At 43.1% G+C, this 26,319-nt stretch overlaps 1 non-coding gene across 1 annotated transcript; it reads right to left on the reverse strand.

Moving 5' to 3' along the window:
* Positions 1-8,528: 8,528 nt before the first annotated feature.
* TRNAG-CCC (transfer RNA glycine (anticodon CCC)) lies at positions 8,529-8,601 on the reverse strand. The gene has a single exon. It is a non-coding gene; the product is annotated as a tRNA-Gly (tRNA).
* Between the last annotated feature and the right edge of the window lie 17,718 nt (positions 8,602-26,319).

Below are 26,319 nucleotides of genomic sequence, written 5' to 3' on the forward strand. Positions count from 1 at the left end.
ACTAAGCAGTAACAACAAGAAGGAAGTGGCCAGGCAGGAGAGGTGGGTTGGTACTACCTTGTGAAAGACCTCAGGGGAATGTTAAGGAGTTTGGACCTGATTCTGACAGCCACAGGGAGCATGTGAGAGTTTTGAAATAGGAGGCTGGTGTGATCAGATTAGCATCTTACAGTCTCTGGCAGCAGTAGGGAGCATGGTCCAGAGGGGCCGAGACTGGAGGCAAGAAGAGTCTGTTAGGAGAATCTAGGCAAGGTTCCAGCCAAGGCCAGAAAAAGAGAGGAAGGGTCTCTATTAGCCTCCAGTAAGGGATGGGAGCCTGAATGAGGTGGGAGGACCAGGGATCTCCTGTGATGCAGGGCCCTGGGAAGCTCAGCTGCTGAGCAGAGAGATCAAGCATCCAACAATCCAGCCTCCAGGAGAGGCTGGACCTCACTGGCTGCCTCCACGAAGAATTTAAGGAGGAAAAACCAGAAATGGATAGGGGAGATGAATGGGGAGATTGGGACTGACATATATGCACTACTGTGTATAAAATAGACAGCTAATGAGAACCTACTGTACAGCACAGGGAGCTCTACTCAATCCTCTTTGGTGACCTAAATGGGAGGAAATCCCAAAGAGAGGGGATATATGTATACATACGGCTGATTCACTTTGCTGTACAGCAGAAACTAACACAACACTGCAAAGCAACTTTACTCAAATAAAAATTAATGAAAAAATAGACACACTGCTGTATATATGCTCTTGCCTGGGAAATCCCATGGACGGAGAACCCCCGTGGGCCGCAGTCCATGAGGTCAATAAGAGTTGCACACAACTGAGCAACTTCACTTTCACTTTTCACTTTCATGCATTGGAGAAGGAAATGGCGGCCCACTCCAGTGTTCTTGCCTGGAGAATCCCAGGGACAGGGGAGCCTGGTGGGCTGCCATCTCTGGGGTCGCACAGAATTGGACACGACTGACATGACTTAGCAGCAGCAGCAGCTGTATATAAGACATATCCAACAAGGACCTACTCAATCCTCTGTAATAACCTATATGGAAAAAGAATCTGAAGAAGAATGGTGGTAGTGCTGGTTTAGTTACTAAGTCGGTGTCTGACTCTTGCGATCCCATGCACTGTAGCCCGCCAGGCTCCTCTGTCCATTGGATTCTCCAGGCAAGGATACTGAAGTGGGTTGCCATTTCCTTTTCCAGGGGATTTTTCCCACTCAGGGATTGAACTCGGGTCTCCCGCATTGCAGGCAGATTCTTTATTGGCTGAGCTACGAGGGAATCCCCACGTGGATACACATGTACAACTGAACCACTTTCGTGTACACCTGAAACCAACACAAGATTGTAAAATAACTACTCTCTAATATAAGAGAAACATTAAATTTTCAAAATGGGAATGACCATATGAGCAGCTTGGCCACTACCAGCACCCCCCAGGGACATTCAAGTCCTGCTGCTCCACCTCCCTGAGCCAGCTCCCTGACTTCCCCTTCACTGCTCCTTTGGGACTTGTCAACAGGTGAGCCTCTGCCACTAGATGGTGACCTTCAAGGGCAGAATCCCTCCCTGGGTCTTCCTTGCTCTGCCCAGGCTCATCCTCAGACAAGCTCTCTTCTTGGCTCTAGTCTCACATTTATAAGCAGCAAGAAATGAGAAAATTCCCAACCAGTTCAAACCAAAGTCTCAGGATTGAGTTGCACTGTGCCTGACTGGCCTGCCTTGGGGCATGGGCCCATCCCTGAGCCAGTTGCTGTGGCCAGAAGGATGAAATGCCCTTACTGCCTTAGTCTGGGTCATATGCAGCCCTGGGGTGAGCTTCTCACAGGACGGCATGAACCGGGAGTAGGACCAGAGCAGACACTCCAAGGAAACGAAAGAGTTGGGAAAATCAAAGTGCACGGATACAGGATGGTGCCCTCACATAATAGATGCCCACTCTGAGTATATAGTTATATTCATTTCCCTGTGCCAGGTACAGAGGAGATGGGTGAATTGTTGGATGAACAATAATCAAGAACGTAGAAGTGTCATTCCAAGTTCCTGGAAAAGAACTTGAAAGGGTCAGGCTGGAGAGCTGGAGAATGGGCATAATTTTGAGACCCCAGGACAGAGAAAGTGGAAATAGATGCTTTAAATCAGTCATTCGAAACCTTGGCTGAGGATTAAAATCACCCAGAGGGCCATGACAAGATGCCAGTGCCGAGGTCCCACCTCCAGAGAGAATGATTTAATTGGTTTGGTTGGTGGCCAGGCATCAGCAACCCTCCCCAGGTAGTTCCAATGCTCAGCCAGGGTTGCCAGCCACTGCTGTAAGCCTCCTGGTGCCCAACAGAAGTGGATGTGAGACTCAGAGCCCCAGGAGCTTGGGAACTGGTAGGAACACACTCGCTGGCTAGGCTTTCTGGAGACTTAGGACTCCGGAGGAGAACCAAAAACCCAAGAAATTTTTTGAGCCAAGGAGGAGCTGTACTTCCTCTGAGCACAGGGCAGAAAGAATTCTAAAGCCTGCTAGAGCTCTCTGAGAGGGGCGGGAGCTGTGTGGATGAATTGCCTCTGACTAGCAGCAGCTGTAGAACAGGGAGCTACCTGTTTGTACCTGGAATAGATGGGATGGGGCAGGCTCGGAGAGGTGAGGCAAGATTCCAGAGTCATGTCTGGGGTAGACACGAGACTGAGGATGAGTTAAGAAGATGGTGCAGTCATGTGTGGCACTGAGGTCCAATTTGAGATGTTGTTCACACAAAGACACATCTCAAGGGTATGTGGACTCCTGGAGGGGAGCGCAGCAGTGGGTCAGAGTGGAGAGGTGATGAGTTCAGTTTTGTTTTTTGGCTGCATCACGTGGCATGTGGAACTTCCCCAACAAGGGATCAAACCTGTGCCTCTACAGTGGAGGCGTGGAGTCTTAACCACTGGGTCGCCAGGGAAGTCTGATGAGTGCAGCTCTGGACATGCTGAGATGCAAATACTGAGGAATAAACAAGAGATGTCCAGTAGGCAGTTAGACATGGTAGGCATGGAGCTGGGAAAGGAAGCTTGGGAGCCATTAGAAAGACAATATCTGAACACAGGAAGAGCCTGTCCTAGGAGCAGAGGTGGGGTACAGGAAGGCATAGGGGAGGAAAGGGAGCCTGTGAGGATGAAAGAGTGGCCATTAGCAGCGCCCAGGAGGCCATTCTGTTCTAGATGTGGATCTACCCCCTTTTAGCCTAATTTAGCTGAATCAAATATCTTCTCTTTACAAAAATGTAGTAACTCTTCACTAGAAAACTAAGGGCAAAACAAAAACAAACACACAAAAAGCAAATAGTACAGAACAGAAACAAGTGGGTTTTCAATTCATTTTAATGTAGCAAATATTTACCGAACGCCTACTATGTGCCAGCCCTGCCCCAGATGGCTCAGCTGGCATGCGGAGCTTATCAGACACAGCCCCTCTCCCACTCTCTTCCCAGCTCCATCTGGAGGCCACCGTGGCTTGGGTTCCTAGCATCTCCACCTCCCATCAAGCTCAGCTCATCTGCCAATTGTTCTAAGTGAGGTCCCCCTACAAATCTGGGGTCCTCCTCATAAACAACATCTTTTCTGAAAGCCACCTGTTTCATAACAGCTGCCCAGCAGGTTTGTGGTTCTGTCTGTTCCACAAACCCCTTGACTGTGCTGGGCTCCCCGCTAAGAGTTGGGTTCTGCTTGGAAGCCCACCACCAGCCCCTTCCCAGCTCCTGCACATGGCAGAGATGCATGATTGGGTAGTGGGTCCAGAACTGAGTACACCTCTTCTGGCCATTTCTAACCATCTCTCCAACATCTCACCCCTCAGCGCTCTACAGGAGTTTCATTTTGGTAACTTCACAGTAATACTACCAGAATACTTAGCAGAAAATCACTCTGAATCAAGACAATATGTCTTGGGACTTCCCTAGTGGTTCAGTGGCTAAAACTCTATGCTCCCAATGCAGGGGATCTGGGTTTGATCCCTGGTCAGTGAACTAGATCCCACATGCTGCAACTAAGGATCCCACATACTGCAATGAAGATCAAAGATCCTGTGTGCTGCAACTAACACCCGGAAATCCAAATAAATTAACTCACTCAAAGTACAGTCACCAGCCACCTGTGGAGATTTCTTTCACTGCTTTCTCTGCAATTTCTCATCACCTCATCCCCGCAGAGGACACTTCCTATGCCCAGGGTGGCTGGTAGTGTGAGGGCTGCCTCTTTGACAGACCTTTCCCTTTAGACACTTGCTTTCCACTAGATTTGATCTATTGTTCTCCTTGTACATGCCACATCTTTCATTGTTTTAAGTCTCCAATCTACCAATTCTTTACCTCCTTCAAAACTAGCGCAAAAGCTGTTTCAGTATTTGGTCTACTTCAGGAGAAGGCAATGGCACCCCACTCCAGTACTCTTGCCTGGAAAATCCCATGGATGGAGGAGCCTGGTAGGCTGCAGTCCATGGGGTCGCTAAGAGTCAGACACGACTGAGCAACTTCACTTTGACTTTTCACTTTTCTGCATTGGAGAAGGAAATGGCAACCCACTCCAGTGTTCTTGCCTGGAGAATCCCAGGGATGGGGGAGCCTGGTGGGCTGCCGTCTATGGGGTCGCACAGAGTCGGAAATGACTGAAGCAACTTAGCAGCAGCAGCAGCAGGCCAGTATCCCTTTAAATCACATGCTCCTTCACATTTACTGGCTTATCACTTCGTAAATGTCTTCTTCAGTTGGTTTTAGGGTGTATTTTTGTCTGAACAAGATTTTTTTACCCAATTATGATAAAATATACACAATATAAAATTTACCATTTTCATAATTTTTTATTGAAGTATAGTTGGTTTACAATATTCTGTTTATTTCAGGTATACAGCAAAATGATTCAGTGATACATGTTTATATATGTATATGTATATATGTATATTTTCTTTTCCATTATAGGTTATTACAACATATTGAATATAGTTCTCTGTGCTATATAGTAAATCCTTGTTATTTATCTATTTTATATATGGTAATGTATATGTTAATCCCATGCTCCTAATTTATCCCCACTCTTCCCCTTTGGTAACCATAAGTTTGTTTTCTATGTCTGTAAGTCTGTTTTCTATGTCTGTAAGTCTGTTTTGTAAATAAGTTTATCTGTACAATTTTTTATATTCTACATATAAGTGATATCATGTAATATTTGTCTTTCTCTGACTTAGTATGATAATCTCTAGATTCATCCATTCTGCTACAAATGGCATTATTTAACCCTTTTATGGCTGAGTAATATTCCATTGTGTGTGTATGTATATATATATATACATACACACATACATACATATACATACACACATATATACACACATATACCACATCCTCTTTATCCATTCATCTGTCTATGGACATTTAGTTTCCATGTTTTGGCTATTATAAATAGTGCTAATGAACACTGAGTGTCTGTATCTTTCATATTAGAGTTTTCGTCTTCTCCAGATATATGCCCAGAAGTGGGACTTCTGGGTCACATGGCAACTCTATTTTTAGTTTTTTTAAGAAATGTCCATACTGTTTTCCATAGTGGCTATACCCATTTACATTCCCACCAGCAGTACAAGAGGGGTCCTTTTCCTCCATACCCTCTCTAGCATTTGTTATTTGGAGACTTTTTGGTGATGGCCATTTTGACTGGTGTGAGGGGATGCCTCATTTAAGTGTGCAGTTCAGTAGAATTACGTACATTAACACTGCTGTGCAACCATTACCACCATCCATTTCCAGCATTTTTTTCTTTATCTCAAATCCAAACATGTCCCAGAAAGTAGAGACATTTTTAATTCATTTTTTATTCCTAGTTCTGCACATAGTATGTGTTCCAAAAATCCTCCTGGCTAATCAGAGATAATATAAAAGAACAGGTTTAATATAAAAGGCACCAAAAGGGCACCAATAGTCCACTCAACCACCTCTTCTAAAATGATTCTTATTAAAACAAGCGGGGGAACAATAACCCAAGAAAAGGGAGAAAACATAAACTTATTCTAGCTGGAGGCTGAGCCACAGGCCTCAGTCAGAGGGGCTAGAAGTCCAAAGCCCCTGAAGAAGATGAGGATGAGGAGGGTAAGGTCCTCGCCATTTCTTCTGATAGAACACAAGACCCTCATGGGATCCCAAGACAGACCAAACAATGAATTGACAGTATAGGGACAGAAAGTTTTTCCCTTCTTCCCCTCTAGCTTCTTTGGCTGGTCTAATGTTTGTTGTTGTTCAGTCACTCAGTCATGTCTGACTCTTTGCAACCCCATGGACTGCAGCATGCCAGGCTTCCCTGACCCTTCACCATCTCCTGGAGCTTGCTCAAACTCATGTCCATTGAGTTGGTGATGCCATCCAACCATCTCATCCTCTATTGCTCCCTTCTCCTCCTGCCTTCAATCTTTCCCAGAATCAGGGTCTTCTCTAATGTGTTGGCTCTTCGAATCAGGTGGCCAAAGAATTGGAGCTTCAGCTTCAGCAATAGTCCTTCCAATGAATATTCAGGGTTCATTTCCTTTAGGGTTGACTGGTTTGATCTCCTTGCTGTCCAAGGGGCTCTCAAGAATCTTCTCCAGCACCACAATTTGAAAGCATCAATTTTTCAGCTCTCAGCCTTCTTTATGGTTCAAGTTTCATATACTTACACACTACTGGAAAAACTGTAGCTTTGACTACATGGATCTTTCTCGACAAAGTGAGGTCTCTGCTTTTTAATATGTTGTCTAGGTTTGTCTTCCTGGTACATGCCCTCTATTTAAATTCTTTTAGTCAGGTAAGGGAAGGTAAAAAGCTCTTTGTGAGTCTCTTGGGTCCTGACTGTTCTTAGCTCAAAATAATCCACATGCCAAAGTTGAATACTCTGGGGTGGCATCTTCTGTTCCTCCTCAACAGGAAACAAAAGTACTTGGAGGAATGGACTGAGCCTGCAATAACTAGGGTAGTGTTTCCCAAACTCATCATATAGATCACTCAGGATATTTATTAAATGGACCAATTTAGCATTTCAGGGGTGGGGTGTGGAAAGCTGCATGTTTAGTGCCTGGAGTAATTCCTATGAAAGGCAAATTTGGGAAGAAAGTTCCATCAGCAAGGGTTGTGGTGGGGGGAGGAGGAAACTCCTGCCTGCGACTGTGTAGGTGAAGGCTTTCAGCCAGACTGACTTCCTGTTTCTAGAAGCTACTCAGACTACTTTCCTAAACGCTTGCAAGTCCAGTAGGCCCCAGGACTCCCATAGGCCTTCTGTACACGAGGCCCACATGCTGCCTCTTACTTCTATTCTACTGCTGAAGACCTCGGATGATCCCAAATTTCTGGCAGCTCTGGCCCTGTGCCCTGGCTTGGTTCCCCACAGTTGAGGGATAACAGTGACATGCAGTCCCAATTTAGAACAAAGAGTCAGGTAGTCATTGGCCAGGTATTAATTAGGGAGTGACTACAGATAGCTGGTGACATCATAGCCTATCTTTAGAGCCAGCTGGGTCATTGTATGGAAATAAGTTGGGAAGTTTATATCTACCAAATCCAAGGTCAGGGTTTACGGAGGGAGACACTGGATACTAACTACACTGTGTGAGCTGAAATTTCACCTTGAGGCCCTTGTGATACAAGCCTGGGAGGCTCATTCACATTTGGGTGGCTCCAGTGGGCCCCTGCCTACAAAATATGAGCCCTCCCCCCGGCCCCCGCAATCCCCAACAACTACCTCATGGCACAAGGAATCATTACAAAGGTTGGTATAGTGAAAGCTATGATTTTTCCAGTAGTCATGTAAGGATGTGGGAGTTGGACTCTGAAGAAGCCTGAGTACCAAAGAATTGATGCTTTCGAATTGTGGTGCTGAAGGAGACTCTTGAGAGTCCCATGGACTACAAGGAGATCAAACGAGACAATCCTAAAGGAAATCAACCCTGAATATTCACTGGAAGGACTGATGCTCAAGCTGAAACTCCAATACTTTGGCCACCTGATGCGAAGAGCTGACTCACTGCAAAAAGACCCTGGGGCTGGGAAAGACTGAGGGCAAGAGGAGAAGGGAGTAACAGAAAATGAGATGGTTGTATGGTATCACCAACTGAATGGACAGAAGTTTGAGCAAACTCTGGGAGATAGTGAAGGACAGGGAAGCCTGGCATGCCGACCCCAGTTCATGGAGTCACAAAGAGTTGGACATGACTTAAGAGACTGAACAACAACAAAAACGAGCCAGAGAGGTTTTGATAAAAAAAAAGGCTAGAAACTCAGAAATGTCATCCTCTTAATGAAGCCAGTGAAACTTTAATGAAAATACAGTTTCTGAGACAGCTCCTTGTTATCATCCCGTCAGAAAGTTACATATAGCAGTGTTTCCATGGAATGTCAACAGGTGTTAAGCATCAGAGAAAGGTTCCATATTCCATAGGTTTGGGAAATACTGGGCTAAACAAACTGAAATAGGTTTCTTTACTGGTGCTTTTTAAAATATTTATTTGGCTGCACTGGGTCTTAGTCATGGCATGTAGGTAGGATCTAGTTCCCTGACCAGGGATCGAACCCAGGCCCCCTGCATTGGGAGTGCAGAATCTTAGCCACTGGACCACCAGGGATATCCTTGGCTTTTTTTTTTTTTTTTAAAGAACTTTTAATATGTCAATGTAGACTCAGGAAACTCTAATAAGTGAATATAGTGCACTGTACTTCCTAAATTAAAGGAACTTAAAAACGAAACTTTAAGTAGTTTTCCAAAGGACACATTTTGGGGAAATGTTAAAATAAAGGATCATGTCAGAATAGACAGAAAACAAACTTATGGTTACCAAAGGGGAAAAGGAGTGGAGAGGAATAAATTAGGAATTTGGGACTTATATACACACACTACTATACATAAAATAACCAACAAGAACCTATTGTATAGCACAGGGAACTCTGCTCAGTGATCTGTGATGACCAATATGGAAAAGAATCTTTAAAAGAGTGGCTATATGTATATGTCTAAATGATTTACTTTGCTGTACACCTGAAACTAACACAACATTGTAAATAGACTATATGCCCATAAAAAATTATTTTAAAAAGCAAATAAACCTTCAAACATGTCATACAGAAATATGTACTTCTGTGGGTTAATCAATGCATTATAAACACACACAAAAAGAGAAGATAGTGGAGGAGGAGAAACAAAAGAGTCAAACCTCAGTTTTCTTTAACACAGTGCTGGCTGTAACATATGATCCCCTAGGGTAGGTACCCCATCAGCACTTGACCCTCTGATACTAGTTTGGACAATGTGGAAAACTAAAGGAGTCTCCAGAGAGAGAAGGAGGGTCACCCAGAATTCTATTAAATAAAGATATGAATGGGCTTCCTTGATAGCTCAGTTGGTAAAGAATCTGCCTGCAATGCAGGAGACCCTGGTTCGATTCCTGGGTCGGGACAATCTGGTGGAGAAGAGATAGGCTACCCACTCCAGTATCCTTGGGATTCCCCTGTGGCTCAGCCTTTTCCTTCTTCAGGGGATCTTCCCACCCAGGGATCGAACCCAGGTCTCCCCTAGATTCCTTAGCAGGCAGATTGCAGGCAGATTCTTTACCAGCTGAGCCACAAGGGAAACCCAAGAACACTTGAGTGGGTAGCCTAGCCCCTCTCCAGTGAATCTTCCTGACCCAGGAATAGAACCAGGGTCTCCGGCATTGCAGGAGGACTCTTTACCAACTAAGCTATCAGGCAAGCCCATGATTCAGGTCATGGTGGAGAATTCTGACAAAACGTGGTCCACTGGGGAAGGGAATGACAAACCACTTCAGTATTCTTGCCTTGAGAACCCCATGAACAGTATGAAAAGGCAGAGATATGACACTGAAAAAATGGACTCCCCAGACAGTAGATACCCAATATGCTACTGGAGAAGAGTGGAAAAATAGGTCCAGAAAGAATGAAGAGGCTGAGCCAAAACGAAAACAATACCAGCTGTGGATGTGACAGGTGATAGAAGTAAATTCTGATGCTGTAAAGACCAAGATTGCATAGGAACCTGGAATGTTAGGTCCATGAATCAAGGTAAATTGGAAGTGGGCAAGCAGGAGATGTCAAGAGTGAACATTGACATTTTAGGAATCAGTGAACTAAATAGACTGGAAAGGGTGAATTTAATTCACATGACCTTTATATCTATGACTGTGGGCAAGAATCCTTTAGAAGAAATGGAGTAGCCCTCATAGTCAACAAAAGAGTCCAGAATGTAGTACTTGGGTGCAATATCAAAAGTGACAGAATGATCTTTTTGTTTCCAAGGCAAACCATTCAATATCACAGTAATCCAAGTCTATGCCTCAACCATTAATGCCAAAGAAGCTGAAGTTGAACGGTTCTATGATGACCTACAAGACCTTCTAGGACTAACACCAAAAAAAGATGTCCTTTTCATCATAAGGTACTGGAATGCAAAAGTAGGAAGTCAAGAGATACCGCGAGTAACTGGCAAATTTGGCTCTGGAGTACAAAATGAAGCAGGGGAAAGGCTAACAGAGTTTTGCAAGAGAACACACTGATCATAACACCCTGTTCCAACAACACAAGAGAAGACTCTACACATAGACATCACCAGATGTCAATACCAAAATCAGATTGATTATATTCTTTGCAGCCAAAGATGGAGAAGCTCTGTACAGTCAGCAAAAACAAGACCTATAGCTGACTGTGGCTCCAATCATGAACTCCTTATTGCCAAATTCAGACTTAAATTGAAGAAAGTAGGGAAAACCACTAGACCATTCAAGTATGACCTAAATTAAATCCCTTATGGTTATGCAGGAAGTGACAAATAGATTCAAGGGATTATATCTGATAGAGTGCCTGAAGAACTATGGACAGAGGTTCGTGACATTGTACAAGAGACAGTGATCAAGACCATCCCCAATAAAAATGCAAAAAGGCAAAATGGTTGTCTGAGGAGGCCTTATGAATAGCTGAGAAAAGGAGGGAAGTGAAAGGCAAAGGAGATAAGGAAAGATACACCCATCTGAATGCACAGTTCCAAAGAAAAGCAAGGAGAGATACGAAAGCCTTCCTCAGTGCTCAGTGAAAAGAAATAGGGGAAAACAATAGAATGGGAAAGACTAGAGATCTCTTCAAGAAAATTAGAGATACCAAGGGAATATTTCATGCAAAGATGGGCACAATAAAGGACAGCAATGGTATGGACCTAACACAAGCAGAAGATATTAAGAAGAGGTGGCAAGGATACATAGAAGAACTGTACAGAAAAGATCTTCATGACCCAGATAACCACAATGGTGTGATCACTCACCTACAGCCAGACATCCTGGAGTCTGAAGTCAAGTGGGCCTTAGGAAGCATAACGATGAACAAAGCTAGTGGAGGTGATGGAATTCCAACTGAGCTATTTCAAATCCTAAAAGATGATATCGCGAAAGTGCTGCACTCAATATGCCAGTGGCCACAGGACTGGAAAAGGTCAGTTTTCATTCCAATCTCAAAGAAAGGCAATGTCAGAAAATGTTCAAACTACTGCACAATTGTACTCATCTTCCACGCTAGCAAAGTAATGCTCAAAATTCTCCAAGTGAAGCATCAACAGTATGTGAACTTAGAGCTTCCAGATGTTCAAGCTGGATTTAGAAAAGGCAGAGGAACCAGACATCAGATTGCCAATATCCGCTGGATCATAGAAAGCAAGAGAGTTCCAGAAAAACATCTACTTCTGCTTTATTGACTATGCCAAGCCTTTGACTGTGTGCATCACAACAAACTGTGAAAAATTCTTAGAGATGGGACCAGACCATCTTACCTGCCTCCTGAGAAAACTGTATATGGGTCAAGAAGCAACAATTAAAACTGGACATGGAACAATGGACTGGTTCCAAATTGGGAAAGGAGTACGTCAAGGCTGTATATTGTCACCCTGCTTATTTAACTTATATACAGAGTACATCATGCAAAATGCAGGGCTGGATGAAGCACAAGTGGAATCAAGATTGCTGGGAGAAATATCAATAACCTCAAATATGCAGATGACACCATCCTTATGGCACAAAGCAAAGAGTAACTGAGGAGCCACCTGATGAAAGTGAAAGGGGAGAATGTAAAAGCTGGCTTAAAACTCAACATTCAAAAAATGAAGATCATGGCATCCAGTCCCAGATTTCCTGGCAAAATAGATGGGGAAACAATGGAAACAGTGACAGACTGTATTTTCTTCAGCTCTAGAATCACTGCAGATGGTGACTGCAGCCATGAAATTAAAAGACGTTTGCTCCTTGGAAGAAAAGCTATGACCAACCTAGATAGCATATTAAAAAGCAGACATTACTTTGCCGACAAAGGTCCATCTAGTCAAAGCTATGATTTTTCCAGTAGTCATGTATGGATGGGAGAGTTGGACCATAAAGATAGCTGAGTGCCAAAGAATTGATGGTTTTGAAGTGTGGTGTTGGAGAAGACTCTTGAGAGTCCCTTGGACTGCAAGGAGATCAAGTCAGTCAATCCTAAAGGAAATCAGTCCTGAATATTCATTGGAAGGACATGCTGAACTTGAAACTCCAATACTTTGGCCATCTGATGTGAAGAACTGACTCATTAGAAAAGACCCTGATGCTGGGAAAGATTGAAGGCAGGAGGAGAGGGGGATGACAAAGAATGAGTTGGTTGGATGGCATCACCAACTTGATGGACATGAGTTTGAGCAAGCTCTGGGAGTTGGTGATGGACAGGGAAGCCTGGCGTGCTGCAGTCCATGGGGTTGCAAAGAGTCCTACATGGCTGAGTCACTGAACTGAACTGTGGCTCAGCTGGTAAAGAATCTGCCTGCAATGCAGGAGACCTGGGTTCAATCCCTGGTTTGGGAAGATTCCCTGGAGAAGGGAACAGCTACCCACTTCAGTATTCTGGCCTGGAGAATTCCATGGTCTGTATAGTCCATGTGGTCGCAACGTGTCAGACACACAACTGAGCAGCTTTCACTTGCACTTTCAGTTCAGTCGCTCAGTCACGTCGGACTCCTTGCAACCCCATGAACCGCAGCACGCCAGGCCTCCCTGTCCATCACCAACTCCCGGAGTCCACCCAAACGCATGTCCATTGAGTCAGTGATGCCAGCTAACCATCCCATCCTCTGTTGTCCCCTTCTCCTCCTGTTCCCAATCCCTCCCAGCATCAGGGTCTTTTCAAATGAGTCAGCTCTTCACATCAGGTGGCCAAAGTATTGGAGTTTCAGCTTCAAAATCAGTCCTACCAATGAACACCCAGGACTGATCTCATTTAGGACGGACTGGTTGGGTCTCCTTGCAGTCCAAGGGACTCTCAAGAGTCTTCTCCAACACCACACTTCAAAACCATCAATTCTTTGGCGCTCAGCTTTCTTTATAGTCCAACTCTCACATCCATACATGACCACTGGAAAAACCACAGCCTTGACTAGATGGACCTTTGTTGACAAAGTAATGTCTCTGCTTTTTAATATGCTGTCTAGGTTGGTCATAACTTTTCTTCCAAGGAGCAAGTGTCTTTTTATTTCATGGCTGCAGTCACCATCTGAAGTGATTTTGGAGCCCCAAAAAATAAAGTCAGCCACTGTTTCCACTGTTTCCCCACCTATTTGCCATGAAGTGATGGGACCAGATGCAATGATCTTAGTTTTATGATTGTTGAACTTTAAGCCAACTTTTCCACTCTCCTCTTTCACTTTCATCAAGAGGCTCTTTAGTTCTTCTTCACTTTCTGCCATAAGGGTGGTGTCATCTGCATCTCTGAGGTTATTGATATTTCTCCCGGCAATTTTGATTCCAGCTTGTTTTTCTTCCAGCCCAGTGATTCTCATGATGTACTCTGCATATAAGTTAAATAAGGACCACAGCCTTGCCTAACTTAATGAAACTAAGGCATGCCGTGTGTGGCCACCCACGATGGATGGGTCATGGTGGAGAGGTCTGACAGAATGTGGTCCACTGGAGAAGGGAATGGCAAACCACTTTAGTATTCTTGCCTTGAGAACCCCATGAACAGTATGAAAAGGCAAAAAGATAGGACATTGAATGATGAACTCCCCAGGCTGGTAGGTGCCCAATATGCTACTGGTGATCAGTGGAGAAATAACTCCAGAAAGAATGAAGGGATACAGCCAAAGCAAAAACGACACCCAGTTGTGGATGGGACTGGTGATAGAAGCAAGGTTTGATGCTGTAAAGAGCAATATTCTACAGGAAGCTGAAATGTTAGGTCCGTGAATCAAGACAAACTGGAAGTGGCCCAACAGGAGACGGCAAGAGTGAACATGGACATTCTAGGAATCAACGAACTAAGATGGACTGGAATGGGTGAATTCAACTCAGATACCATTATATCTACTACTGTGGGCAGGAACCTTTAGGAGAAATGAAGTAGCCATCATAGTCAACAAAAGAGTCCAAAATGCAGTACTTGGATGCAATCTCAAAAACAACAGAATGATCTTTTTGTTTCCAAGGCAAACCATTCAATATCATGGTAATCCAAGCCTATGCCCCAACCAGTAACGCTGAAGAAGCTCAACAGTTCTGTGAAGACCTACAAGACCTTCTAGAACTAACACCCAAAAAAGATGTCCTTTTCATTATAGGGGACTGGAATGCAAAAGTAGGAAGTCAAGAAACACCTGGAGTAACAGGCAAATTTGGCCTTGGAGTACAGAATGAAGCAGGGCAAAGGCAAATAGAGGACTGCCAAGAGAACTTACTGGTCATAGCAAACTTGCACTTTCAGGAATGGTTAAGTTACTAAACAAGAGGGAGAATAAAGAGGTTCTTGCTGGTGAGTTCCAGTGCCCAACTGGGGCCTCTCAAATTCGGATTTCAATCATTACATTGGCATTTCATGACTGACATCTGCTGCCATACAGCACTATGGGCCCTAGCAGGCAAAAGAGCTCATCAGAAACTCTTTAGAAAATGTTTGGGTAGAAATAGAACTTTAATAGCATCTTGTCCAACTTCAAGATGTTCAGATAAGAAACTTTAAATTCCTCCAGATCTCATTATGGCTAAGAATGAGCTGACCCGGTCAGTTCTGGGAAAAGGAGATTGGTCACTTTAAAACCTTAGAGCAACAAGTCAGCCCTAAGGAGGATGTTTGTGAGGCAATCTAGGAAACATAAACACTGCTGTTTGATGACATTAGGGAATAACTTAATTTTTTTAGGTTGATAATGCACTGTAAGCTTTTTTTTTTTTTTTTTTAAAGAGTCAATAGCTTTTATGAGATGCATACTGAAATATGTACAATTTGCTTCAAAATAATCTAGTAGGTATGGAGGACAAGTGTTTGGGTATAAATGGAGTCAGATTTGCCATGAATTGCTAACTGTTGAAGCTGAGTGCTAGGTAAGTGGGGTCCATGACACTGTCCTACTTTTGTGTACATTTGGAATTTTCCAGTAAAAACTTCACAAAGCAGAGATACCTCATCACACAGATATCTCATTGATACCTAATATAAATCTGTAAATAGGCATTTTATTCATTCATTCACTCATCAAGAATATATATACACACACATATATATGGGCTGAAGTGACTTAGCATATATATGAAATTATGGTAAAATTCCTGTAACACAATTCAGCACTTTAACCACTTTAAAGTGTACAATGCATTTTGTACATTCATAATGTTGTGCAACTATGACCATTATTTAGTTGCAGAGTAATTTTGTTATTCTGAAAGGAAAACCCAGACCCAATTAAACCATCCCTCTCCGTTCCCTCTTCCTCCTAGCTCCTGGCTGACATTAATCTGCTTTCTCTCTGCATATTTGCCTATTCTGGATATTTCAAATACATTCAACATATTTTTTAAAAATTAAATTTTACTTATTTTTTATCATGAAAAATTCAACAGGGTTAGATTTCAAAAGGTACAAAAGGGTTTACCGTGAAGTTTCCCTCCAACCATTCTTCCTCCAGTGCACAGTCCCCTTTTCAGAGGCATTCCAGTTCTCATACATCCTTTCAAAGAGTGAAAGTTCCTTTTCACCGTCTTTACTTAAATGGAGTACTCTATACTCGCTGATTTGCAGTCAGCCTTTTTTTCGTCCTATAACAGAACAGAAAGACCTTCCTCCTTCTTTCTACAACTGCATGCTCTTCTACTATTTGGGGTTACAGAAATGAATGGTTCTTTTCTCAGGCAGCTCACGGTCTTAAAAGTACTCTGTTTGGAGAAGGGGAAAAAGGCAAATTAAAGGTTCAACTTCAAAGCAGCTCTCGTCACAGCCGTGCACTTGGAAGGGAGAGGAGAGAACGAAACTGAAGGGTTCTGAGAAATCTTTGGTGATTCACTAGGTGTGGCTGGAAGGTGACAACAAACTGCTATCTCTCTTCCACTTTCCCCTTCGAGACATAACTGATCATCTCACTCCCTTACTTCTTTCCTGATTAGAAAACAAAGGGCTTCTCCTTGAGGGAGTTAAGAAAGTGAATAGAGAAGCAGTAATTATCCATAGTTGTTTGTAAGCATTTTAAATAGAGGGGAAAAGCTGCACTGCATTGACACATTGCAACTTACTAAATTATCTCCCCATTGACTTCTGCATTTTAGAGATTCAGAAACCAAAGCCACAGCAGTTGTTTAAGGACCCAAAGGGACATCTAAGTGCATACATTAAATGAGACAGGTAAGATAGCTGGTATCAGATATGGATATTTGAAAATTATCTCTATGGAATTGAAACTGTACTAACGAATAATCTTAGGGAGGATGCAGGAGAGAAAGAGAACAGTAGCTGATAGCTAAGACTTCAGGGATTACTACAACGATTGGATAGTTTAAAGAACCCTGCAAATTAATTAGACGAATATTTGCTTAAATAGAAAGGAACCTCGGTATCCTCAACAACTACAGAACTCTGCCAAACATATGCAGTAAATGTTGAACTGAACTGAACAGGCAGCCTGATGAAAAGGGATATGGGATATCCAATGAGGGATGGAAGAGGATTCGTGCACAGAATATACTGATGTCTAAATACAGTCAGAACCATACACCATAACTGAGGGTCAAGGGTACCAGCAATACAAGGGGCAGCGGAAGCCACAGGAATAAATACAATTCACATGAAGAGCACGCATGGAGAATGAGAGGAGGTCAAGGGCTGAGTCCTGGACACACTGACCTCAGAGAGAGGTCATGGCAGCCAAGAGTTGTGAACAAAACCTCCTGAACTTCAGATCAGAAACTCTGCCTGCTGGAGGAAAGGGGAGGACAGAGCTGTCACATGGGTATGGAAACCTTTAAGAGTATTTATTAATATATCAGGGGCTTCCCTGCTGGCTCATATGGTATATAATCTGCCTGTAATGCAGGAGACCCGGGTTCAATCCCTCAGTCAGGAAGATCCCTGGAAAAGGAAATGGCAACTCACTCCAGTATTCTTGCCTAGAGAATTCCATGGACAGAGGAGCCTGGCGGGCTGTAGTTCATGGCGTCTGTAGAACCAAGAAAAGGGAAAGCCTGTTTGGGGGTCTGAGAAGAGGTCCTTATCCCCAGGGACCTGAGTGACAGGGCTTTACAAATGGACAGGACTCTTCTTTTCAACAATATAATTTTCCTTGAAAATGGATCTAATAATGTGCCTTGTGCTTCCATCAAGACTAAATTGGACTCCACTGACTCATAAGTCTTTTTGTGTCTTCAGCTCCGATCCTTGCTTCCTGTAGCACTCACTAAATGACAGCGCTGTTGTTCTTTCTACCCGAGAATCTATTTCAGGGACACAGTGGACAGTCTATAGTTGCCTGTGCTATTATTACCTGGGGCACAGTGGGATCCTTTATTGCATTCATTTTGGATGTGAAGGAAAAGAGGAAACGCAAAATGAAGTAGAATGATATCTTGCTAGGTAAATCCCCTGAGATGAATGTTCTTTATGATGAAGTCAGCTGTGTGGAGAAAAAAAAATTAAAAAGGCTACTTCATAAATCTTGCCTTGCAGTATTTGCAAGGATCTTTGTGGCTCAGAAACAACATTTGACTAAACTAATATGTGGGGTAAAAATATCTCTAGTCTGTTTGAGTAAAAATGGCTGAAGATACACACATCTTATCCCTGGCAAAATTCAATTCAGTCTGGCAAATATTTATGGAGCACCAACTGTGTTCCAGGGATGCAGAGGTGCAAGGCCAGAGACCATGGCCCCAAGTGCTGCCCAGATACTGAGACACTGGGGAAGGGGCACCCTGAGTCACTGATGGAAAGGAAGGTGTATTTCTCATTGTGAATTAACAAGCTGGTATCTGATCTAACGAGAAACCAGTATGGTGGTTTGGTTAAATAAGCTTGGTTAACAGAGCCAATCCTTGGTGAGCAACTCTGATTTCTGGATTTTTCGGCTGAGGCCTGAGCTCAGGATCACACTGCAGGTGCAGGTAATTAAAATCATTCTGGGAGGGGAGAGGGAGCTCGAGTGCTTCCTCCTGCTGTGCCAGCTTCCTAAAGGGCACCAGGGCACGGTTCCTGTTTCTAATGCTGGGGATTCCTGTCCTTCGGCTCTTTAAGAATTCTGAACTAGGTGAGGGAAGAAGTGGTGGTCAGAGGCAGGAGGGACAAGGGAGCGGGGTGGAGGAGAGAAAGCAGGAGACAGAGAGACAAACAGACACACATACACATACAGAGAGAAAGAGAGGGGGAGGGGATGGATAGAGGCTGTTGGGAAGGCAAAACCACTAAAGGTATCATTTTTTTTTTTTACTTTGACACCATTTTTAAATAAATGTCAGTAATTCTGGCACCGAGAACCCTGAGCCTGGTGGCTAGCCAGCCTACACCTGACAGTTTAAATGCAACAACTTGCTGTGCGGAATTTATTTTAAAATTCAAATAGACTGTAAAGCGTTCCTGGAATGAAAAACTGATGGCTCTTGCTGTTAAACTGGCTCTGTCAGTGCAGGTCTGAACCACTGCCTGAAAACCCACTCTATTCTGTGGAAGGGGACTGATACGAGGGCGACAGAGCCAGCTGTTCCTGCATAGCCACTATTCATGTCAGGACTGCCGCCTTTCCCAGGGGTACGTCAAGCAGGCAGATTACCCAGAGTTAGGTGTTTGGACACAGAGATTTTAATTATTCACTCCTACTCCTCACATTTTCTAGGCCGAAATCTTCTCTTCTGTGCTCCATGGCCAGTTACCCCAGGTCTTCACTGAAGTGCTAGCCATATATTCAAGCAGGTTCAAAGCTGCTTTCATCATTTCTCTTCCTCCCCCCTCCCCCCTCCCCCCACATAACTGACATATCACAAGAGTCACTTTTTGTAAGAGTACGATTCATGACTGTTAGCAACGATTCACGACTTTTAGCAACTTTTGGTGCCACTGAACATCTGCATTCTACTCTCTCCTCACAGAGCCTGTCACACAGCTACTTCTCAAAGAAACACTCTGGCTCAAATATGTCGTTCTTCAAGTTCTCTGGTGTTCCTTCTATGGAAATAGGAGAGTTGAGGTCAAACCTCATTTCTTGTTTGCTTGTGTAGCCTTGGACAAATTATCTGTCATCTCTAAGCCTTGTTTTTTTTTTTTTAAAAGAAGATAGGGACTTCTCTTGTGGTCCACTGGTTAAGACACTGTGCTTCAACTATAGGGAGCACAGGTTCAATTCCTGGTAGGGGAACTAAGATCTCACAAGCTACACAGCAAAAAAATAAATATGTAATAAAAATTTTTAAAAAGAGATATCTACCTTGGTATGTTATTGCGAGGATAAAATGAGGTAACATCAAAGTGTTGCCCAGCTGGTTGGCCTGTAGTAAACGCTCAATAAATAGTAGCAGTAGAGTGTCCACAGTTTGACAGGGCTGTTTTACCAGGACTATTGCGAAATGTTTGCATCAGAACCTCTTCCTACTATTCAAATCAGCCAAGTCAGAGTGTTCTCCTTTGGTCTGGAAAAGTGATGAAAAAATGACATTTGTTCATTCTTACATTGTAGGTGGTGGAAATGATTATCATAATTGCATTTTAGAAATTAGGAAACTGAACCTCTCTCTTGGCTAGTCTCCCCACCTGCAGATGCTGACGACTTCTGTGGAGGTGCCCACCCACCTGTGGGTGGGGGCCGACTCCTGTTTGCCCTGGGGAAAACGGAGTCAGTCCTTGCAATGTCTAACTGGAACATGCAAAATTCTGAAGGGAGACATGTATTTCCCCAAGTGAGCCAGGATCACAACTCATACCCCAAATATGACAGTGGGTCAGGGGTCCCCCGAGAGGACTTGGGAGAGAGGAGTAGTACGAGGTGGCTTGAAGGGGGAGATGGAGCAGTCTCAGAAAAGCATTCGACAGAAGGATGGCCAGTCTCCATCCTCTCTACCCCTCAAATCCAAATTACACACAGGTGCTACTGCCGGCAATGCATATACTCTGTGTGTTTCTGTGCTTATTGGAGATTCACCACCTTCAGTAAGTTTCTCCTGGTTGATTTCCCTTTGAGCTGATAGTCTCTACTCTGAGGCCTCTCGTACTTGGATATCCAGTTGGAATTACCTTTTCCTGCCCTCCATCAGGTTACTATGCGCGCTTTTACATTATGCCTATCTACATCCATATCCTCTGCTCGATTCTTCAATTAGATCTTCAGATTTGTATTTTACATTTAAAAAAATCTTTTCACTCCCCCAACATTGAGCCTAGAAATATATATTGGGTGTTAATAAATGCTTGTGGAGTGAAAAAATAAGTTGCAAATCTTAAGAGTCTTTAGGGATTTTTCCTAGAGTTCTAACTGAACAGAAACAAATATTAAATAAGTGAGTAAAGTTTGTGTTTACAAAAATGAGCAAATTAAAATGCTGAAGAAAAAAATTAATTTTTGTTCCAGAGAAATAACACGCTTTCAGCTCATTTCTAGCCCCTGGGGTTTAGTCATCAGTAAGTTGTCACCCACCCTCCTGAGAAGCTCTCAAGGCATATGTGTCACACGCCTTGAGAGGAACATATGGAACCCACCATCAGATGCAAAGGGGGTGCTTGTGACTACATGGAGACACTGTTTTGCCAATGTTCTCACTCCTTTTGGAGGATTCACCTTCATTCTGACTCACTTTCTTAAATGTTTACCTTTGTATTTGCCAACTGTTTGAATTGGTGTTTCAACTGTTCTGACCATCTGCTGGGAGAAAACTTTGAGATTATGTCAGTTTTTGTGTCAAACTGTATAGGTTTGGAGTTGGAGAACTTGAAGCTCAGCAAGTCTGACTCCTTCATTCATACAGTCGCAAGGCTTCTTCACTGCCTCGTGTGTGTCAGTCCTGGGGCTAGGTGTTGGCAAGGCAGAGACTCCCAGCACTGATACTCACAGGGAAGATGGACATGAAAACAGACTCAATGAGGTGATGCAGGTGCTGTGATAAACGGGTGTCTGGGGAACATGTGCTATGCTCAGGAGGTGAGCTGAGTCTTTAGGTAGAGTGTGTACTAAGAGGGGAGGAAGTAGGAAAAGATTAGTCTAACATACAATGGAGAAGAAAATAGGGGCAAGACCAATAAACATTTATTGAACATTATTCATAAAATGTTCATATATATGGGCTGCCAGATTCTATGCTAAAGACGTGAAAGATACAGCCTTCCTCTCAAGGAGCTTATCATTTAAGTGCACATAAACAAATTATACATTGTGATAAATGCACTGACTATATGTGGGGACCAGTTAGAGGCCATCACCTGGTCTTCACTAGAAGGGATGAGGGTCAGAACTAACAGAATGATGGAAGAAAAAAGGAGTGAATAAATAGAAGAGATGGTCAGGAGCTGAAGTCCACCGGACTTGGGGAAGGCCTGGGTGGGTAGGATGGGAGAGAAGGAGAAGTCCTGGGTGACTTCCAGGTTTCTGATGTGGGTAACTGGAAAGAATCATTCTCTGAAAACAGAGATAGAGGCAGATGAACAGGTTCAGGAAGAAAGAAGAATTCACATTAAGATACATGCTGGAGATGTCTGCTGGACATCCAGATAGAAATTTCCAGCATGCAGCAATACTTCCAAGTCTAGAGCTCAGATATGATGGATGTCTGGGGATATCCATTGTTGAGTCATCAGCACAGAGCGGGAAGCTGAAGTCATAGAAGAGTCTGAGTCTCCAAGGGCAACACCAGGAGAGCAGAGTCGGGGCCATGGGTAGGGGAATGAGGGGTCAGCCGAGGAGAAAGAAACAGCAATCCAGGGCAGAGAAGAATCATGAGAAATCTGAAAACAGAGTGAGAAGAAGGTTTAAGGGAGGGAGGAGATAAAAGTGTCAAATGCTTCCCAGATATTAAGTAAACTGAAGATTTTAAACCAACAGCAGCTGAACTTGGCCCTAGGTCAACTTTGTCTGGGGAACTTTCCCAGTGTGGTTTCAGTGGCGTTGTCTGTGGGCAGAAACCTGACTGCAGTGGACAGAAAACAGGGGAGGGTAGAATGCTGAGGCTGTGGGCACTCTTTGTAAGATGTGCCCCATGAGGGGGAAAGGAGATCCGAGATCTTTATAGGAGGACACAGGATTGAGGCAGGGTATCAGTTTTGTTTTGAGACTGGAGAAACTTGAGCAAGTTTACATGGTGTGGTGGGGGTGGGAGGAGCCCTTACAGAAGGAGAGTTGAAAACAGAGAAGAGAAGGAATAACTACAGGAGTGATGTTCAGCAGAGCTGAAGGGGACACTGATCAAAGACACAGCAGCGAGAGACTGGAAGACAAAAGGTGAAAGGGGGCAGAAAGAGGTCACCCTGCAGCAGAGGTCTTTCCCTGTGAGATTTGGAAATCAAGGGAATTGATATTGAAGCCTCAATATTATCTGCAAAATAAGAAAATGAGAAAACCAAGGCCCAGAGAGGTGGTGATCTGCATGATAATCTACAGAGTAATAGTTTGATTTAGTCAAGTTTCTTGACTCCTTGCCTGGTCCTCTTTCTACTCCCTAGAATTAACTCACTTGTTTTGAAGACATTTGCATTGCCTGAACATGTGTTTGAAAATGGGGCTTTTTTGTACCTTTCTTTTGAAAGATGACCAGGCAAGGCTGGCTTCACAAAATGGAAGACTCTGCCACCTGTCACCAAGGACAGTGAGCCTACCAAAACCCAGGAATGGGACCTAGAGATTTTCCCTCTTGAAATGAGTAAGGGACTTTCCTGGTGGTCCCGTGGCTAGGACTCCATACTCTGGGTTCAGTCCCTGGTCAGGGAGCTAGATCCCATATGCTGCAATTAAAGAATCTGTATGCCACAACTAAAGATTCCATGCACTGCAATGAAGACCCGGCACAGCCAAATAAATAAATGTTAAAAAAATTTTTTTTTTTTTAATGGGTAAGATAGCAGCAGTTCACCCTCGGACAGAGATCCTGACTTACTCATGCCTCTTTCCAGTGCTTGGAAAATGCACTGAACACTCAAACTGTGAGCATCACTTCACTGGAAAACATTCTAGAAAAGTACCTGGAGGGAGAGTATGGTGTTATGGGGGAAGGAGTGGCTGACAGTAAATTGTGGACAAGCCTCTTGGCCTTTCCACACACTTTCAAGGTCCTTTCTAAGGGTAATACACACATCTGAGGAAGAGGTGGACAGGACCAAGCACTGATGACCAGAGCTAGATGGTGGAGCACACAGAGAAAACAGTCACCAAAAATACAAAGGAAGGATAATGAAGATTAGAGCCATCATTTAGCCGTGGATGGGCCTGTCAAAAATTATGTCTACTTGGAAAACATAGCTTGTATCCTTAACTCATATAACATTAGGGAAAAGGAGGAAAAAACACCTTCATATCACAATCACACACTTTAGAACTGGAAAAGACTTTAAGTCCAACCTACTAAGACCAATTTATAGTTCTGTCATCCCCAAGACTGCTTCTCTCTCCTTCTTGTGTGATTTATTTAACAATATCAACTGGCTTCTAGGGTAATTAGAAATACTCAGATAGCTAGCAAACTTGCAACAAACACTGGGTTGCTTTCTGCAGTGTCCTGAATAAAGGCCCCTAGACAAAGGACTCTGGATGTGGGAGGCCGACCCTGAGGTGGAGAACTGGATTAAGATCCTATAATCTCTGATCAAAACCATTCCATGTAATTAAAGCCACAGGAGTACAAATGTGGCTCTAAACCAATGCCTTCTATAACTTGAAATGTTTCCCTTTTGGAGATTAAACCTTTATGTAACATATAATAACTTTATCATTATAATTTACATAGCATCTTTCTTCACTGGCACCTAAAGTGCTTTATACATGCAATGATTAATTCTTACAAGAATCTTACAAAGCAGACAATCAGCAAAGGTTATTATTCCCATTTTGCAGAAGATAAAATCAGAGCAGGGAAACATGATGAGATTTTCTGCAGGTCAGAAAAAATGAGTGGAAGATTATCATTTTTAAATTCTCTTTTGGGAACTTATTTATTGAGTTCAACCCTTGTGCTCTGGTGTGTTTGTGATGCAGTAGAGTGGGTGGGGTGGAAAGGGGGAATGGGTTTGAATAACACAATATAAAGACAAAAGAACATTTAGGAGCCCGTAATTCCAACTCGAGCTATAGAAACAGAAGTTAAATTGTGCCACTGGGCACAGTCTATGAAACTACAAACTCAGCAAATCTGCCTTGCCCCAGAAATGAGAGAGAGATTTTTTTACTCCCTTGTGAATGGTATGGATGTTAAAAATAAACAAAGTATTCAATTTTTACATTCATGATAGGAGAGAAAAGAGGGACTCCACCATATAAGGAAATGGGCTGAGATGAAAATTATCACGCACACACTCCCTGACCATGCTAACCAAAGCGGCAGCCTGTTACCCTCTGTGTTCTTACTGTGCTTAACTACTCTTCACAGCACATACATATTCATTTTTTTAATTGTCTATCTCCCCCACTAGAAATAGAAGCTCCATGAGGGCAGGGCTTTTATCCTTATTCATTGATGTTTTCAGGGCCTAGAACAGTACCTGGCTTCTAACACTCAAAAAGATGTCAAACTAATGAGGAATGCCTGTAGGTTATAGGTCTAGTTCTGTCATTGATCAATTCTGTGACCTTGGAGAAGTCATTTAATCTCTTAGGGGTGTTTATTAAGAGGAAAAAAAAAAAAGCATTCAACCAGATGATCCTTTCACCACTTCAATATTGTGATTTTATATACATATATATAATGAACCATAAAACAAGGCAAAGTGTGATTAAGCTAAAGTGAATAAATGTCACATTTCTGGGCTGCCCAGCATCTTTTGAATATCTTTCTGTTCAGACAATTTACTACCTGATGAGCACTCTCTCTCCAAGGATGATACTAGAAGTTCACTGGCCGAGTCTTCCTTTAAGCCAGGGACAAGCCATTTGACTTGGGTTCTGCTTATGAAATACAACTTCAAGAGATTTTTTTTTTTTTTTTTTAAGGTAAGCAATGTGAGGAAACAGGTACCATGTGGAGTTAGTTCACTTTTTGGTGGGGAGGTTGCAGGAGTTCCTGTTTTCTGGAGCTCCACATCAACCGTGGAGAGGAAAAGTCCAGGTTGTGTTGCAGCAGCAAAGTTGTTTAATGTGGCTCGAGACTTGTACAGTAGAGAATGAAAAGGAGAAAACAGTGTTTCACTAAGGAAAAAGCAAGGCCTTCTTAAGTATCACAGACTTGATCCAAATCCTGTTCTGCCACTTACTGGCTGTTCCTTTGAATAAATTATATTGCCTCTTCAGCTCCAGTTTAATCATTTAAGAAATGATTATTGTCTTAAATTCACTCACAGCCTCAGAAAACTCTTTGCTGTTACAATTCCCCCTGGGACTTCTGCTAAAGCGTTTGCCTCTAGATCTCTGGGTCAAAGTGAAGCTTCAAATTAGGTCAATCTATAAAGCTATGAGAAGATAAAATACTGAGCTACAACAGTAATAACAGAAACAGCAAAGTCAACTAATAAAAGGTAATTTTTTCCATAGGTATTAACAGGCCCAAAACACATTACTACCCAGCAGAAAAGAATTGTTATTACTTCTGTTATTTAGTTGTTAAGTCGTGTCTGACTCTTTGTGACCCCACGGACTGTAGTCAGGCTCCTCTGACCACTGGGATTTTCTAGGCAAGAATACTGGAATGGGTTGCTATTTCCTTCTACATAGGATCTTTCATGACTCAGGGATTGAACTCTTACCTCTTGCACTGGTAGGTGGATTCTTTACCACTGAGCCACTGGGCAAGCAGCTGATGCTGTAACAATTATCCTTAATTGCCAAGCAAAGATTAAATTATGGCCCACTTACTCTGGTTACGGTACAGAAGTAAGTACTATATTTTACGTATATTTCT

The sequence above is a fragment of the Bos taurus genome, chromosome 21 (assembly GCF_002263795.3).
Source record: "Bos taurus isolate L1 Dominette 01449 registration number 42190680 breed Hereford chromosome 21, ARS-UCD2.0, whole genome shotgun sequence".
In the NCBI taxonomy this organism is placed as follows: domain Eukaryota; kingdom Metazoa; phylum Chordata; class Mammalia; order Artiodactyla; family Bovidae; genus Bos; species Bos taurus.